The sequence below is a fragment of the Gadus morhua genome, chromosome 8 (assembly GCF_902167405.1).
Source record: "Gadus morhua chromosome 8, gadMor3.0, whole genome shotgun sequence".
NCBI lineage: Eukaryota > Metazoa > Chordata > Actinopteri > Gadiformes > Gadidae > Gadus > Gadus morhua.
This window is the reverse complement of record NC_044055.1, coordinates 23,893,317-23,904,471: the sequence shown is the minus strand read 5'-3', so window position 1 is coordinate 23,904,471 and position 11,155 is coordinate 23,893,317. Positions and strand designations below refer to the sequence as shown.

At 38.9% G+C, this 11,155-nt stretch overlaps 1 long non-coding RNA gene across 1 annotated transcript; it reads left to right on the top strand.

Annotated features, from left to right (window-relative positions):
• Positions 1–6,880: 6,880 nt before the first annotated feature.
• LOC115548517 (uncharacterized) lies at positions 6,881–7,505 on the top strand. The gene is made up of 3 exons (XR_003977606.1): positions 6,881–7,017; positions 7,212–7,280; positions 7,410–7,505. It is a non-coding gene; the product is annotated as an uncharacterized LOC115548517 (long non-coding RNA).
• Positions 7,506–11,155: the final 3,650 nt, after the last annotated feature.

Sequence of the window (11,155 nt, the reverse complement as noted above, 5' to 3'; positions counted from 1 at the left end):
CTATTTTATATGAATATTAATATGCAGGAATGATCATATTTCATTCAATAGCTTCCATGCCATGTGACCCAGTGACTCCAAACCAGTATCCAATTGTAAAAGTAAACTGATTCTGATTCAATATAGAATTATAATAATAATTAAAATAACGCTCAAGAGGTTCACATATTTTCAAGCAGCAATTTGTGTCCATCTATTATTTTGTGTATGTCTATTATTTATACTATATATATATATATATATATATATATATATATATATATATATATATATATACATATATATTGCTGTCAAGGGATTAAAATATTGAATCGTGATTAATCACATTAATGTCCTAGTTAACTCACGATTATTTTTTTCTATGCTAAATATCCCTTGATTTCTTTGTCCCATTCATTTTTCTCATTTTAATGCTCTTATCAACATGGAGAAGTGCATCGGCTTGCCTTCTGCAAATGTTTTTTTATTGATAACAACATTGGCATATATTGATCAAAACAGGACGATACAAAAAAAGCCTTCAGTGCAATTAAACGACGAACATACAAACATAATCCCTTGAACGTAGCAGTCAGGATACTTCTTCTTTTTTTTAAATAAATAAATGGCGTTTATCACGCTCTAAAAAAATTAACGCCGTTAAAATTGGTTTGCGTTAACGCCGTTAATGACGCGTTTAACTGACAGCACTAATATCTATATATGTATAATAGCATATGTATAAGGCTATATGTGTTTCACCATTGCTGGAGGAAGCAAGATATGTAATAATTATTACCATCATTAGGTGGCGATAATGAACCCGAACTTGGAAAATCACAGAGAACTTCGTAAGAAGCAGGCAGTCAGACTTGCTGAAAATGGTGCGCTTCAAAGAAGGCCAGAGAAAAAGAGCTACAGACCTTTGGCAAAAAGCTGGTGGTACGGATGTTGTTCTCAGGTCCTTTATTGATCACAGATTTAAAGTAAATGTTACATCTGAGCAGTGGTCCTCAATTTCACTTGCCTTGGCAAACACCACAAAAGGCAATTACCACAAATGTTTAAAGTGGTTAAGGGTCATCTGGGATGAAGACAGAAGAGGAGTCCGCACAGCTGTGCTTCATGCAGGTAACCCTACTGTTCTTAATTTACTTTGTTGAGTATGGAGTTAGAATCAGGCACGGCGCCAGGATTCGAGTTGTGGATGGGCCAGACCAATTGTGTGTGGTCCTTAAATTAAAAACCAAGCCCCCCCCCCCCGCACCCCCTCTTGTACCGGGGAGCGTCTTATCGCATTTACATAAAAAAGAAACCGCCAGTAGGGTCCGGCCGTGTAAAAATCGATTTTGACCAAAGGGCGCTTTGGAATCTCCATTACGCACCTGGCTGTGCGTAATGGCTTTAGGCCATTAGGTCTGTAGACCTAAGGCCTATAGACTGTAAAAGTGGTCAGGAATCGAATATTTCCCACATAGTTTTTTTATGCTCGTATAACATGAGGCAGAACATTTCAGATTTCTTTTTAATTGTTTTAAGTTTTCAACAATATTTCGATATCATTAGCAACAGACTGAGCTTGGCTTATAATAGGCCTACAAAGAAGATGCATTCAATTGTAGTCTATACTACGAGATAATAACGCCAATCACGGTTATCCACGAAGATAATTCCCCTTTTGCGCAAATCGGATCAAGCATCGATATCAACAAAGGTTGCTGCATTGAAAAAATTAAGCATTTCAGAAGATTTTTATTTATTTTTTCAAGAAAAGTTTCGGGTGGGCCCGTTGAACAGTGGTTGGTCCCTGGTCCGTCGGGCCCACCCATAACGCCGTGCCTGGTTAGAATCGTGTTTGCCATGAAGATTTTTATTTATTTTTTCAAGAAAAGTTTCGGGTGGGCCCGTTGAACAGTGGTTGGTCCCTGGTCCGTCGGGCCCACCCATAACGCCGTGCCTGGTTAGAATCATGCACCCCATGCTCTAGGGTGCATGATCATTGTTCCGTGCACTTTCCTTCTATCCTTCATTCTCATGTCTCTTGTTTTCCTGTCTTTATTGATGTGATACTTTTTTACTAGTGGTGCAACGGTTCACGGGTTTCCCGTGATCAACCCTCAAGGTTCGGGACGCAAGTGATCCGCGGATCGGCTGATAAAAAAAAACAGTTGTTCGTTCACATGATCAGCGCATGTTTAAAGGACAATTCCGGTGTTAACAACATCATGAAGTATCGTAGCGAAATACAGTTTCTGTTGTGTTTTATTTGGCGTTCCGTAAATCCCATTTAAACGGAAACCGGAACCGGAAGCGGATATGTGTATGTTTGGTTGTAGTTTTTTCGCTCGTTTCTCCGTATCAACAGTAGGGCTAGAACCGAGCGAAAAGACTACAACCAACCTTCCTTTGCTATGAGCAATGAGTCTTCCAACCGAAATCAATGGATTTACAAAATGCCAAGTAAAACACGACAGGAACTGTATTTCGCTACCATACTTGATGAAAAAAAAGAAGATGTGGGGAGAGTTTAGAGTCAACACTCTCCCAAGGCAATGCAGACATCCTGAATTGTAAATCCATGGTTAGGGATTATTTAGTATCCATGTTAAAAAGAAGAAGGAATAATGCCTCGGATTGCAATTTTTTAAATATTGACTATCCTTTTGAATTTAATTATTACCTAATTTTTCACTTTATTTTGTTTTTACACATTTGAAGATTTTATTTAAAGTCACATTTGTCTTGTTATCTTTATTGTTGTTGTTGATCCGAAAATGATCCGACCCGTGACTCAAAAACCGTGACACAATCCGAACCGGGAGTTTTGTGATCCGTTGCACCCCTATTTTTTACTGCTACTGTTTACTGTTTTTATCTATGCATTGTAAGGTGACCTTTGGTGTCATGAAAGGCGCCCTAAAAATACAATTAATTATTCATAATCTTGTTATTATTATCTATTGTCATATTGTCATTTATACTTTGACTCAATTTACAAATTAAATGGTGTTGTAAGTATCTTGTTAGCCATATCTCCATTATAATATCTCCAACAATGTCCTAATTTTTAGAAAAGAAAAGGCAGAGAACAAGACGAAAGGGTACTGAGCAGGATGGAGAAAGGGACAATAAGAAAGATGAAGGGGAAGAGCAGACACCAACAATTGAAGAAGACAGGGACAGTACAGATGTTAGAGACATGAGTAGACTGTCTGATACAGAGACTGTTGAGGACAGAGAAGGTCCTGAAAATAACAATGCACAGACCAAGAAAAGGATGAGAGAAGGACTTCAGGGTGCGGAGCAGGATGGAGAAAGTTTGAGCAAGAAAGGTGAAGAAGAGCAGACACCATCAAGTGAAGAAGACAGGGACAGTACAGATGGTAGAGACATGTATATATTGTCTGATCTAGAGACTGTTGAGGACAGAGAAGGTCCTGAAAATAACAATGCACAGACCAAGAAAAGGAAGAGAGAAGGACTTCAGGGTGCTGAGCAGGATGGAGAAAGTTTGAGCAAGAAAGGTGAAGAAGAGCAGACACCATCAAGTGAAGAAGACAGGGACAGTACAGATGGTAGAGACATGTATATATTGTCTGATCTAGAGACTGTTGAGAACAGAGAAGGTCCCGAAATAAACAATACACAGACCCAAAAAAATAAGAGAGAAGGATTTCAGGCTACTGAGCAGGATGGAGAAAGTTTGAGCAAGAAAGGTGAAGAAGAGCAGACACCATCAAGTGAAGAAGACAGGGACAATGCAGATGAAGAAATATATATTATTCAGAATGACAGCGACAGTGTAAAAGAGAGCAGAGAGGAATGTCAGGAGACTGTGGACCAGACTAAGCAAAAAAGGAAAAGGAAAGGAAAAGAATCAAAATGCACTAAATCAGATCAACAAACAGGCTACAGAAGGTGCAAAGCAGGGCCAAAAATGTTCAGAATTACAATCACTAGAAAACAATGGAACAAATTAAAACCAAAACATGGGCAGAAACGTCTACGTCCTCCATGGACTGATGTACTGTATGATGAATTTTTAAAAGAAAATACATCTTGTACAATTGCTTTCAAGTATCAGCATGTGAAGACAAGTTACAGCCGTAAAATAAAATCCCCATTTTTCCGTGCCTCAGCACGCTGTACATTTGAAGGATGCAAGGCTGTCTACAGTTTTTCAAAAAAAAGCAGCCCAAAATCAACGGATAAAAGAATATGTTTTAAAGTTTTGCGCTTTGGTGAAGTCAGACACCGTAACAACCAAAGAAAATTTAGGCCAGCCAAATACCTACGAAGAGGAAAGATTGCTAAAGCTGTAAGCAATGGTGTCAGCAATTATTATTACAGCATGTTAAAAAACACACCTGTGGAAGAGATCATGGCTGGTAATTTCACCAGAAGCCTCACCAAGGATGTCTTAAAGACAATTTCATCTGAGGTTAAAAAGAGTGCAAGGCTCCATGATGATGTAATGCTTGAACTCAGGCTTACACAAAAGGTCATTAAAGAGAGCAGCAGTCATGCATCCTCAAAAGGCTATCTTCAGCGCCTGCAAATTGATCCTTTTGCTGTACATTTACAAACTGATACCGGAATCAATATTTTAGCTCAACATTTAAAACAAACACCAACCGCCCTCTACCTTGATGCTACAGGTGGTGTGGTGCAGAAAATTCCTGACCAAAACAAAAGGGTACTGTATTATGCTCTAGTTTTGCCAGGCATGGGCAAGGATAAGCCTCCTTTGCCCGTCACAGAACTCATAACCAACAGCCATTCCATTCCATCCATTTCCTATTGGCTAATGGAATTCCAGAGGAAGTTGTCACATACAACAAAAAGACGAATAACACAGGTTGAGACTGATTATAGTTGGGCTCTAATTAACAGCGTGCTTCTGTCCTTCAACAAGGAGAATATTTCAATGTACCTCATCAGAGCATTTGGAATAGTGTCTGGACAAAGTGAACAGATTCCCAAGTTCACTGTGCTGCATCTGTGCTCTGCACATATCATGAAGGCTGTGTCACAAGCATTTGGCAGGAAAACAGAAGACAGAGGCATACAAGAATATTCCTGCACAAGTATGCAGGTGGCCCATGAGGTTTTTTATCATATGTGTGTGCTTTTTGATGCAGAGGAGTACACTCATTTGGTGAAACAGAGCAAAACATACCTCGACAAGTGTGTTTTGAAAATCCAGGACATAAAGCTGGAAGAAAGTGGACATGTGATGGGAGAGGAGGAAAGCAACACTGAGAAATCTGCTAACAGTGCTGTTGGAAAGTCACCTTTTACGCATGCTTTTCAAGCCAGGCGTGACCAAGCACAGTGTGACATCCTAACAGAAGATCCTGTTGGCATTGGCATAAACAACCATTACCTCTGTCCTGGTGTCATCAATGTGCTGTTTAAAAACTATATGGGAATTTTCCCATTGTGGGGTGGTTTGTTGCTTGGGGATCTGTCGCGGCATGGAAAATGCACAACCATCGAAACAAATGGAAGAGAAAAAACCAGGGATACCAACTGCCATGTTGAACTCTGGTTTGGTTTGGTCAAACACTCTATCTTGTTAAAAAAAAAGTACCTGAGACCTGCAGAGTTCATATCCAAAATGTTTGCCTCAATGCAGGGAAGATATGTAGAGCACGTTGAGCAACATAATCTGCCAATTCAGATTCTGGATAAAACAGTCACAAGTTCTCGCAGGCCAGATGATGACCATGAAGAACAGTGGAAGAAGCGGGACAGCTCTACAGGTCAGTCCAAGTCCAAGTCCAAGTACTTCAATCCACCAGAAAAACTACCAAACCCCAGGAGCCTACATGCCAAAGAAGTGAAGAAAAGAAAAGAGGCTCAGGATCAACAAGTTAAAGATGCACAGGTAAATATTGTTTAACACTTAATATGTGTTTAAATGGTTCTTTAGATACATAGATATAGTATATATTTCTTTGCTGTGGCAGTATCAGATTCAAATAAAGGCAAACATTTTATTTGATCTAAATTTATTTGAACAGAACAATTTGACATTGCAGCTCTGCTATGAAAGGCAAAACTTGAAAAGATAAACACAAAATGCCATTCTTATTCTTATTGTGGTCCCAAAGTAGGAAAGAGAAATAATGGCAATACCATCAAATAGAGAGCACATACATAAGTTGAGTAATTGTTTAATCTGCACAATACACATGTAGTGTATTGTAGTATGTATGTATACATACTGTGACAAAACAAGACAATTCTCCCTCCAACCTTACAAAGTTGGGTATAAAAGACAAAACTGTGCTGCTACAACTTTTGTAGCAGCACAAGCTTGATTTTTAAACTACATCTGAAACCACCTAAGTTGTGTATCCGCTTAAAGGGCTGCCGGTTCAAATGTTATATTGCCTAGTGGAAACTTTGTCATGGTAGCACTAAAAGGAAAAATATTATATGCTAATATATATATTATGTATATGCTAGAATTGTGCCGTTTTCCAAAGATAAGGCTTTGTTTTCCAAGACCTTTTCATTTCTAGTGTCAATATTAAATTGGCATTTCCTTGTAATTCTTTCTTGCAGTTAACATTACTGTGGAAAAAGAGGGACACAGAAATGGTTGTTGCACTACTCCCTTCACAGATTAAGGGGCGCAGCATCCTTATCCACCATAGTGAGCTATGCTCACTTCGACCATACCAGTGGTTGACAGGGGAGGTACGTGACTGTGCGATTTTAAGTATCAGTTTCACTCGGCACTGTGACATTTACTTTATCTAGCATTTTAAGACTTATATCAAGAGTGTTCAGATACTTTGATACTCTTAAAATGCTGGAAAGTACAGCCAATTTTAGAAAGTTTATTAATTGGATAATTATCATTTATTTATTTTATCTTGTTGTTTTTGCCAGGTTATTGAGGGCCTGTTTCATGTTGCTGCCCACACATTCAATGTGGTGGACACCGTCTACATTATGAATCACTACTCAGCAGGTGGGATTTTGTTCAGTGACAGAACTGAACTACCTCGTCACAGTTTACCAAAGGTAATGTGTTTGGTGATTGTAGGTCTGCTTGTGCACGGTGATGATGTGGGGGTGGGTTCACGGTCATATTAGCTACATGGAATAAAAAATTGTCTGAGAATCAACAAGTCAAAATTCAAATCAAGTACATTACCTGAGATTATTGATTATTTTAGCCTCTCTATGTGTTTGTTTTCATCCTTTTGGTCTTGTAGGTAAACTTTGACAACTATGAAGCTGTTCTGTCATTTGTGCTAGTCAACGGCAACCACTGGAACTTACTGGTTTGTAATTATTTTATTGTTGGTTTTTTTATTTGATACTTTTGTATTCTGTATTATTAGTCTTTTAATGCACACCACTGAACTATTAGTGTAATATTAATAGTTATGTTCCTCTTTGTTCTGTCACAGTACATTAATGCAGAAACCAGCACAGTATTTCTGATGGATCCAGCACGATTGTCATCAGAGCTTGAGGACTCTGAACATGCTGCTAAAAGAATACAGTAAATCAACATTTCAGCTAGTTTTGAAAATTCTAATACAAATATATCTAAATGTTTAAAGTGAATAACAGTTATTTACATTAATATTCACATACAACACTGACAACTGCTGTAAATGAGAATTGTGTAGAGGTCAGTATTCAGTCAGTAACATTTATGGCTGATCTGCACCAGTCCATCAAACTTTGTTTATTCACTGGTGTTACCAACTGTAACAAAATCCCTATTTAAAGTGTATTAAAATTAACGTTATTCAGGGAATACTTAAGGATGCGGAGGACACGCCATGACAAAGAAGACTGGTTGGATATTAGGTGGAAAGGGGGAGTTATGAGCCACCCAGTTCAACAGGATGGAAGTAGCTGCGGTGTCATTGTTGTCAAGGTAAGCTAAAGAGATTTTGTGTTCATTATGTCATGTACGAAAAGTGTGTGAAAGATTATTACATTTCATAACATTAGGCAAACGTAAAATGCAATGTGTTGTGTGGCAACCCCGATCGTCGGCGGCTGAGGTTTCCGAAGGAGACAGACCAAATAGGGTGTGGGTCAATGGTTTTTATTGCGTATAACCACTTAAAAAAAGTAAAACAAAAGACAACGAAAGTTCTTCCACTTATGGGGTAAAAAGGGTGAGGGATCTCCGGGTCCGGTCCGCCGGTGAGGTCAGCATGGCTCCCGCTCCCGGCTTCTCCCGCGACCGTCGCTCCCTCTCAGCACGAGCCACATGGCTGAGAGCGCCCCAAATGAGTGGAGCAGCAGGCTATTTAAGCTGCTTCTCCCCCGGTTCCTCAGGTGCTCCTCATCTTCTTAATTGGCAACGGCCGGGTTGCCACAGTTGACAAGTTACAAATCGGTTAAATGTTTTGGGAGGCATTCTAGTCACATTCTAGTCAAATTCTTCAGTAAAATGTTTCCCATGTTTGATGTCAGTATCTGTGTATTTAATATCCAATGGAGAAACACCCACAGAAGTGTTTTTTGTCTAGATGGCAAAAGCAGTGATGGAGGCATTTCCTCAGATCCCAGATGTTAAATTTGAGACATCCAAAAAGGCCATGAAAAAGGAGAGGAGAGATCTGGCTCTCGAAATCCTAAAGGCATCAGGTACATATACTGTAAAGCACACATATAGTATAATTACAATATACTATGTAAATGAATAAATAAAAAAAAATTCTACTATTTTGTTTCAGTCTTTGATGAGCACACTTGTTGCGCAATGTGTGCAGCCGTGAAGCCTCCGGGATCTGGACCTCCCATTACAGACTGGGTGAGTTGTTGTGAAGCAGCAGTTCCAATGTAGAATTGTGATGTAGACTCTGACGCCGCGGCTATTGGCGCGTCCTCACGCGTCCGTATTGTGGCCGCACCAAACATTTCCCTAGTCTTTCAATTACGCAGTTGCGCTGAAATATCAAAGCTAAAGGCGTATTGCCGCTGCATAAAGCATAATCATTTTTAGGAAATAGGTGATTGCTGCACGGTGTTTGTTTATTCACTGTTTTACAAGTACAACGTCGCACCGCTGTGTCAAGCAGCGTCTAACGCCACTAACGCACCGCTTTAACGTGTGTAACACGTCTACGCGCCTGCACCAATGGTTCCCCATGCAAAAATGCTGATTTTCAACGCCAAAGCGCGTGCAGTGTGGCCGTACCTTAACAGATAAGCGATGTGTGTTAGTTGGATAGGGGAGGCGAGAGGGACAGAAACTATGATGTGCTGTCCTAGTCCCTCAGTTACGTGAGGTATGGTGTCGACCATTACCAAACCATTACCGACCATTAGCATTACCAAAGGACTTTGGTTTGGCTGAATGTAGCCTAGTCTTTACTTATTATATTTTACTTATTTGTTTGATTTGATTTATTTGATTGTGCTGATCCTTAAGACCCTCAACACACTACCCTTCAACATATACATAACAAGTAGGTAGACACTGGAGTACAGCTAATAGAAAGCCAACGGACACAAGCATGTAAACATACTTATAGAAAAAGTAGAAATAAAATAATTAATGTTTTGGTTTTTCTTCACTTTAACAGGTCCAGTGTGATGACTGTGAACGATGGTTTCATGCCCTGTGTTTGGCAATGGACAGCAACAGTTATGAAAAGGCCAAGAAAGGAGACTGGGAATGTATCTTGTGCAAATAGTGTTTCTTTGAAACTAAAAGTGTTGAACTTGCAAAGGCATATGTTAACTAAGCCTGCAGTTAATAAATAGAGGAAGCAGTAAAATTCCATAAAGAGGTGTGTTTTATGTGTCCTGTTTAGTAATACAAATGGATACTGGTCTGTGTTTGATGTGTCCTGTTAAATAATACAAATAGATACTGGTTTGGAGTCACTGGGTCACGTGGCATGGAAGCTATTGAAAGAAATATGATCATTCCTGCATATTAATATTCATATAAAATAGAGGAAGCAGTAAAATACCATAAAAAGTGGTGTGTCCTAATCTTAGGCTTTAGTTCTACAATCGGATACTGGTTTGGAGTCACTGGGTCACGTGGCATGGAAGCTATTGAAAGAAATATGATCATTCCTGCTTATTAATATTCATATAAAATAGAGGAAGCACTAAAATACCATAAAAAGTGGTGTGTCCTATTCTCAGGGTTTAGTTCTACAAGTGGATACTGGTTTGGAGTCACTGGGTCACGTGGCATGGAAGCTATTGAAAGAAATATGATCATTCCTGCATATTAATATTCATATAAAATAGAGGAAGCACTAAAATACCATAAAAAGTGGTGTGTCCTATTCTCAGGGTTTAGTCCTACAAGTGGATACTGGTTTGGAGTCACTGGGTCACGTGGCATGGAAGCTATTGAATGAAATATGATCATTCCTGCATATTAATATTCATATAAAATAGAGGAAGCACTAAAATACCATAAAAAGTGGTGTGTCTTATTCTCAGGGTTTAGTTCAACAATTGGATACTGGTTTGGAGTCAATGGGTCACGTGGCATGGAAGCTATTGAAAGAAATATGATCATTCCTGCTTATTAATATTCATATAAAATAGAGAAAGCAATAAAATACCATAAAAAGTGGTGTGTCCGATTCTTAGGGTTTAGTTCTACAATGGAATACTGGTTTGGAGTCACTGGGTCACGTGGCATGGAAGCTATTGAAAGAAATATGATCATTCCTGCTTATTAATATTCATATAAAATAGAGGAAGCACTAAAATACCATAAAAAGTGGTCTGTCCTATTCTCAGGGTTTAGTTCTACAAGTGGATACTGGTTTGGAGTCACTGGGTCACGTGGCATGGAAGCTATTGAAAGAAATATGATCATTCCTGCATATTAATATTCATATAAAATAGAGGAAGCACTAAAATACCATAAAAAGTGGTGTGTCCTATTCTCAGGGTTTAGTCCTACAAGTGGATACTGGTTTGGAGTCACTGGGTCACGTGGCATGGAAGCTATTGAATGAAATATGATCATTCCTGCATATTAATATTCATATAAAATAGAGGAAGCACTAAAATACCATAAAAAGTGGTGTGTCTTATTCTCAGGGTTTAGTTCAACAATTGGATACTGGTTTGGAGTCAATGGGTCACGTGGCATGGAAGCTATTGAAAGAAATATGATCATTCCTGCTTATTAATATTCATATAAAATAGAGAA